Source organism: Nyctibius grandis, chromosome 2, assembly GCF_013368605.1.
Source record: "Nyctibius grandis isolate bNycGra1 chromosome 2, bNycGra1.pri, whole genome shotgun sequence".
Classification (NCBI taxonomy): Eukaryota; Metazoa; Chordata; class Aves; order Nyctibiiformes; family Nyctibiidae; genus Nyctibius; species Nyctibius grandis.
Window position 1 is genome coordinate 115,598,907 of NC_090659.1, and position 8,053 is coordinate 115,606,959.

An 8,053-nucleotide genomic window follows, 5' to 3' on the forward strand; every position below is an offset into this window, starting at 1 on the left:
TCAGATATACACCTCCCCAAGTGGCTGGTGGCCTTTGGGCCCTGGCAAGGCACCCACAGCCCATCCCAGGTCACCATGCACCAGGTGCCTCTGTTAAGGTTAGGAGTTCTGCTGTCAGTGATGGTGCTGCATGACCTCCGCCACCAGCCACTTACCCACATTGCACTCCTGCGAATTAGAGGAAAAAAAAAAAGAAATTTCCATCTCTGACATGTTTGAAGCAGTTCCTAAGTCCTCCCCACACGCAGGCTGAGGTGGAGAGTGGGGCCAAAGCTATAATTGACGTTGTGACGTCTGTGGTGCTCCAGGAGGAAACCAGCCGTGGTGCATGTGCAAGGGGCTGAGCGGTGACTGTCCTGAGTTACCCATATTTGCTTCTGTGGGAGACACCATAATTACACCACCATTGCTCAATCGTGGTAATTATTTGGAAGGCAGCATGCCTAAAATGCTTCAGCAGTCATTCGGCAAGGCTGGATGGGTTTGACTTAATTTGCTTTGGTGCTGCATATTCCCAGCTGCCCCGCAGGCATCGTGTCCAGACATGGGAGCCAACACAGGCAGCAAGGCTGCCCATGGCCAGGAACATCAAGTCTGGCTCTCCAGAGAGACCCCATGGGCAACCCCTGCTCAGCCCTTCTGCAAACCCAGAGCAAGCCTAAATCAGTGGTAGAAAAAGAGGGTTCTGGCTTCAGCAGCTCAGTTAGACCACATGAGGACACAGCTGTGCTCACACGGCAGCTCAAAGTAAAATCTTTGCACCAAATTTATGCCAAATGAAACGGAGAGGTGCTCAGGTGATCCACACAAAAAGAGCTGTTGAGACTAAAGAGTAGATATTCAAATGGTCCATTTCAACTAGACCAGCTTAATCATGCTTAATTATTGCTTTGCTTAATTATTACACGTGCTTCATTCTATTTAAGTTTTCACCCAATCTGTACCTATCACTACTCCTGTATCTTAGGAGAGTGAACTAATCGGAGATGGGAGACAGGCCTGAGTGCCAGGGACATCCCAAGATTTGGGATGACAAAAGCTAGTGCTATTCTGGTAATGGAGAGGATAGATTTGAAACTCACAGGGAAAAAAAGGGAAGTCAGAAGAGGCCCTTTTGAATTTGCCCCTTTTTGAGATCGTTTTCATTCTGCACACAGTGAATAGATGTGCCGCTTTCTTTGCTGAATTCTGCAATTGAAAATATTCACACTGCTAATGATCAACAGTGAAAAGTACCATGGGTCAGCAAAGTAGAACTGGAGTACCTTGGAAAATGGTCAGATGATTCTTACATGTGATAAAAGCTCCTTTTATATTTTCTTTGTGTGGTGTAACACTAACCAAGCCCTTTTCTAGACAATAGACAATAACTTCAGACATTGATGTGAGGTGAAGGGTTGTACGAACGACTGACCTTCTGGTGTCCTGGCCAAACAGGAACATAAATATTTTTATTTAATCAGAAGTGCATTATTATTTTGCTATTATTTTTGCTGCAATGCATAGTCCAAGGGCAATCAAAAGAGACTTCAGGGCCTTGGGATGGTTGGTAAGGGAATCTGGAGCACAGGTAATTTTTTCCTCTCTCCTTCCAGTTGCAGGCAATGCCATTGGAAGAAACAGATGGACCCTGTCTATTAATACATTGCTCCGTGGCTGGTCTCACTGCCACAATTTGGGAGTTTTTGATAATGGGATGGCCTACGTGGCACCAAGCCGGCTGACATCGGATGGGATTCACCTTACTCAAAGGGGGAAGAGGGTCTTTGCTCATGAGCTAGCAGGGCTCATTGACAGAGCTTTAAACTAGACTTGAAGGGAGAGGGGGATAATATCAGGCTTGACCATGACAAGCTGTGGGATGACACGCCAAGGTTAGAAGGACGGAGTGCTAGCGAGGACCCTCAGCCTGTTGCTCTGAGACGTGCTGGCTACATTGCAGCACCGATGAAGTCTTACAGAGATGAGCCAGGGGCTCCTGAGGTAACAGGACCCAACAGGGAAACACAGTAAAATACCCCAAAGGAATTAAGGGGTGTTCCTCTAAGAAGGTGACACGGCCGACAGCCCAGCTGAAGTGCCTCTACACCAATGCGTGCAGCATGGGCAACAAACAGGAGGAGCTGGAAGCCACTGTGCTGCTAGAAAGCTACGACCTAGTTGCCATTACTGAAACCTGGTGGGATGAATCCCACGACTGGAGTGCAGCTGTAGATGGCTACAGGCTGGTGAGAAGGGACAGGCAAGGAAGGAGAGGCGAAGGCATTGCCCTCTACATCATGAAACAGATAGAGTGTGAAGAGCTGTCTCTGAAGAATAGCCACGAGCCGGCTGAATGCTTATGGGTAAGAATTAGAGACCGAGGCAACAAAGGGACCCTTGTGGTTGGCATCTACTACAGGCCACCCGACAAAAGGGAGCCTATTGCCAAAGCCTTTTCACTCCAGCTACAGGAGGCATCGTGCTCCAGGCTCTCGTCCTGCTGGGGGACTTCAACCACCTGACATCTTTTGGAAAAGTATCACGGTGAGCTGCAGGCAATCCAGGAGACAGAGAAGCCAGAAAAGGAAGGTCAAAGAAAGCTTACCAGCCCAACGAGCAAGACTGGTAAACTGGTAACAACAGACGAGGAGAAGGCTGAGGTACTTAACAATGTTTTTGCCTCAGTCTTCACTGGCAACCTCTCTCCCCACACCTCTCGAGTGGATGGACCACAAGACAGGGACTGGGGAGCAAAGTCCTTCCCACTGTAAAAGAGTGTCAGGCTGGGGGATGAAGGGACTGAGAGCAGCCCTGAGGAGAAGGACTTGTGGGTGATGGTTGATGAGAAGCTCAACATGAGCCGGCAATGTGCACTTGCAGCCCAGAAGGCCAACCGTATCCTGGGCTGCATCAAAAGCACCATGGCCAGCAGGTCAAGGGAGGTGATTCTGCCCCTCTACGCCGCTCTCGTGAGATCCTACCTGCAGTGCTGCGTCCAGCTCTGGGGTTCTCAGTGCAGGAAAGACATGGAGCTGTTGGAGCGAGTCCAGAGGAGGCCACGAAGATGATGAGAGGGCTGGAGCACCTCTCCTATGAGGAAAGGCTGAGAGAGATGGGTTTGTTCAGCCTGGAGAGAGAAGGCTCCGGGGTGATCATATAGCAGCCTTTCAGTACTTAAAGGAGGCTTATAAGATGGGGATAGACTTTTTAGCAGGGCCTGTTGCAATAGGACAAAGAGTAATGGTTTTAAACTAAAACAGGGGAGATTTAGACTAAATATAAGGAAGAAATTTTTTACAATGAGGGTGGTGAAACACTGGAACATGTTGCCCTTAGGTGGTAGATGTTCCATCCCTGGAAACATTCAAGGCCAGGTTGGACGGGACTCTGAGCAACACGATCTAGTTGAAGATGTCCCTGCTCACTGCAGCGGGGGTGGACTGGACGACCTTTAAAGGTCCCTTCCAACCCAAATCATTCTATCATTCTGTTACTTTGTTTTCTGAAATTAGAGCCTACTTTGTTCCGTGGGGTTAATGTTTAAGGGTAAAAGAAACGGGCACCCAGTTATTTTCCTCCATCCCACCTCCCTGGAAGTGTCCACATTTGAGCTGGATCTCCCATTTATTGGGTGAGAGCTTCTACCCCTGAGCTGTTGAATACAAGTGTGCTGGTTTTGGCTGGGAGAGAGTTAATTTTCTTGATAGTAGCTGGTATGGGGCTGTGTTCTGGATTTGTGCTGAAAACAGTGTTGATAACACAGGGATGTTTTCATTACTGCTGAGCAGTACTTACACAGAGCCAAGGCCTCTTCTGCTGCTCATACCACCCCACCAGTGAGCAGGCTAGGGGTGCACAAGAAGTGGGGAGGGGACACAGCTGGGACAGCTGACCCCAACTGACCAAAGGGATATCCCATACCATATGGCATCATGCTCAGCATATATAGCTGGGGGAAGAAGGAAGGAGGGGATGTTCAGAGTGATGGCGTTTGTCTTCCCAAGTAACCATTACACGTGATGGAGCCCTGCTGTCCTGGAGATGGCTGAACACCTGCCTGCCGATGGGAAGTGGTGAATGAATTCCTTGTTTTGCTTTGCTTGTGTGCGTGGCTTTTGCTTTACCAATTAAACTGTCTTTCACTCAACCCATGGGTTTTCTCACATTTACCCTTCCAATTCTCTCCCCTATCCCAACTGGGAGGGGAGTGAGCGAGTGGCTGGGTGGGGCTTAGTTGCTGGCTGCAGTTAAACCATGACAACAAGGCAAGAGGAGAAAGGCACGATACCCTGCTTATGGGCTTTTGGACTCTAGCCTGGGAAAAGAATCCTGAAAATACTCAGCAAACAGCATTCAAATTCTTCAGCAGCTTTAGACGAACCAAGACAAGTTTTTCATAATAGATTTACCTACTAGGTGATGCCTGGGATTCTTTAAACTTCTTTGATTTATGCAGCTGGACTATAAAATCTGAGAAACAAGCCTTCAAGTGACACATATACAGCTTTCTGGGAGAGCCAGCCTGCCTGTATCACTAGACACAGCGTCTCCAAGGTCTCCGGAGAGGTGCACCGACTGTGCCAGGCTGGAAACCCCAACCCAGTAGCTGTTGTAAAAGTGAGGCATGGATGCCACCATTGTCTTCCTTTGGTCTCTGGGAAGATCTTGATGGTAGACCCATACCAGAAAGCCTTTGTAGACAACTCCTACAAGATTAACTTTTAGTTTTGCAGGATTTTAGTATGTTTTCGTGGCTGTCACACCTGCCCTGATGGGTGCCATAGCTGTTTCTCTGGGTCAAGCATGTTTTCTTGGCATTGCTTGTGGCGCAAAAATTGCAGCTAGTGTTGATAATGAATGCCCCAATGTCTTAGGCAGGTGCATTGAGCATGATGAACTGGACAAAGAAGGAGGAAGGAAGGCAGAGAGAGAGAAAAAAACTGCTAATGAAGAGCTCAGTGAATTGCAGTAGTCATATAATGTGTCCTGCTACCATAGTGTAAGCCTGCAGCCACTGTCCCTGTGCTGGCTGTGCCCGTGCTCCTGCCACACCGTCTGGAAGGGATACAGGCAACCCTGGGTACTCAGGGAAGCAAGAGTTGTTTTCTCTATTTTGCCATAAACTTCCTAGAAAAAAGCAACTTCATGCTTTGGTTTCCTGTTTAAAGAAACTGGGGGTGTTGCGATCTCTGTCAATACAGAAGGGTGTAGAGGGCTCAGGATGTAACATCTTGGAAGAGTTTTAATGCCACATAGCATAGTTTAATTTCTGACACTGAACAGTACCTCGTGGGTGAATGCCACCACCCGGCTATCCCCCCTGGGAGGTGTGCTTTGGGTAACTCCCACTTGATAAAAGCTGTTCCCAAATGTCTCCCTCCTACTAAGCATCTGTGCATCCTCAGATTTACATTTCTGCATCTTTCAAGGTTAAATTTCACTTAATTTAATTTTTTTCTCTATTTTCCTAACCCCCAAAACCACAGACCAAAACCACAAGGAGACTCAGGCAATCTAGATAGCTTAAAAAGTGGAGGAATGCTGGCAGACCAGGGTTACCCATGGTCTCTCCTCTCACAGCTATTGATTGATTTGGGATGAGAGAAGGGCTTTTTGTACTCTGCGTCTGCCAAAAAACTTAAAGGGCAAATAGAAACCACTGACAAACAAAGTGCAGGTTTGGCCAGGTCCTACTTCAAGTGCTGAAAAAGACTTTTTTTCATTTTATATTGGACGGAAAGAATGTTTTTACACACTGGGACCTCCCAGCGAATGTCCTTTTCACTTCTAGAAGACCAGAATAAGGTAAACCTGGACCACCAACTTCACATGAAAGAGAAGGGTCCAGCAGGGCGTTACCTAATTTTCTCCATACCTGTGCCCGACGTACATTGCTGCTGCTAGTTCAGAAGCCTGCAGCTCTTTCCTGCTCTCTGCCAGCTGTTTGCCAGCTCACTGCATCGACCAAAAGCATCTCAAGGCAGTGGTGAGCAGCCTCCGCAGCCCTCTGACCCCACTGACACAGAGCCCTGCGGTCCCTGTTAACATTTCTTTGCTGAATTTTCTCCCATGGTTTCTCACAGGATTAAATTACTTCTAAAATGCTATTGCAGGTCTGGAAGCTCTGTGAATTTTTAACTCTGGGGTATTTTTTATTTTCTTCAGTGAAAGACAAGGTCAAGCATTCTGTTGAGTCCAAAAAGACATCAAAGGAAAAGGGTGAGGGGGGGGAAAAAAGCAAACCCTCTGTATAAAGCATTTCAGAGTACTCATGGAGCATATTAAAGAGCAAAGGGAGCTTTCTGGCTCCTATCTGGCTGTTGTTGCACTTGTTAATGTGGTTTTGTTCCATTATTAATGACACCAGAAAGAGAAATCAGTCCTTCCAGACAAACTTGAGAGACTCTCAGGCGGCAAGGAGAAGGAAGGGGGGAAAAAAATTAAAATAATGGAAATAAACAAAGGGAAGGGGCTCAAAGGGGCCAAGCCTCAAGGTTCGGTTTGGTTAGGCTGGCTGCTAATCAGTAATACAGCTGTCATCGGTACTCCCTGAAGTCAAGTGATTTGCTCTGCAGTCACTTGTTGATGGGGCTGCACCCCGTGGTCCTCAGAGGGTTTGTAAAAGTCTGATTAAATGCTTTCTTAATACTGGACATTTTGTCGTATGTATCACTGTATTTCTTGAGGTGCAGTTTATACTAAAACCACCCAACCTCTAGACATTTTATAATTTTCACTTTAAAAAGAAGGAATATGAAAGCTCTTTGCTGTTAATTACTGATGCTAAAAACAAAGACTCATTTCTTATCCCAGGACTGAATATTCGACCTATACTGCAAAGCCCAAACTGCCAATGTTTGGGAAGAGCTACAGACCCAGACTTCAATTTCATGACGAATATCTGTCTTTCCAATAGAGTGGATTAAATCAGTGCAACCAGTGTGATACATTTTAAATTACACAAAGTTAAATTCATTTTATATGAGCATATGCCCCATATGCTGTGTTGCCAAAATAGGTCACTGGGCCAAGAGCTCAAAAATAATTTAAATAAAGATTTAAAGAAATAAAAAAGGAAAATGACACAAATTTACATTACCGTGATACCTTCTTTAATGCTTTGAGGAATAAAACTGCCATGAAGCAATGGGGTCAGTAAGAAATCTTGCTGCTGGGGATCTCATTTTCAGCAGGGACACCCAGACATGATGTTGGCCTGACGCAGCAGAGGGGATTTGGCGAAGCACGGGAGCAGCTCAGACAGATGGGGTGGAGGGGAAGCACTTTGTAGGCTGCCTTTGCAGATGAAGTGCAACCGTGTTTTCAGGCACCCTCAGCACCACGGCAGGCTGCAAAACCTACGTGAGATCAAACGTTTGGGCAGTATGTCTTCGCTGACCTCTCCTCCCCCTGTGCCTTCACCTGACTCCCATTGTTGAAGCTTCAAGAGATGCAGCAGAAGTCAGGGAAGCTGGAGATTTTATTGCACCCTAAATAAAAGATGGACCCTGCAGTCCATGCAGATTGCACCCTCTCTTGCCAGGGCCTGACTTAAGTCCTACGAAGTCCCACCTGAGGTGTTCAAATAGGAAACCCCAATGTCACATGGAGACTTTCACTTGTCTGCACATGACAGCATCACACTTGTTGGAAAGCCCCAGTGGGAGCAGGTCCCCTGCAGCCGAGCCTCAAGCAAGCCCAGCCCCACTCCTGCTCAGCCCCCTGCCCAGGGCTTGTCTTTGGCCACCCAGACCCCCACAGGGCTCACGTGCCATTCTCACAGGCAAGCAGTACGTAGGGAAACCTGCACTAGTCCACACAGCGCAACGGGAGATGCGGCTGCGCGGCGCAGAGGGCTCTGGCAGACCCTGGCTGTCCCTCCTCATGTGGGGAACTGCCCTTTCCTCGAACCCATCCTGGGAAGCCTGTGCTGACCAGCAGACTGAGGTGTCTCTCTGTTATCCACACCCTACTAAAGAAAACTTGAGGAGAGAGAAACATGAGGAAGAGGGGGATGGGAGATCTGCAGAAGGGCCACCCCAGTGTGTAACACTTTCGCCAGTCAGAGGGA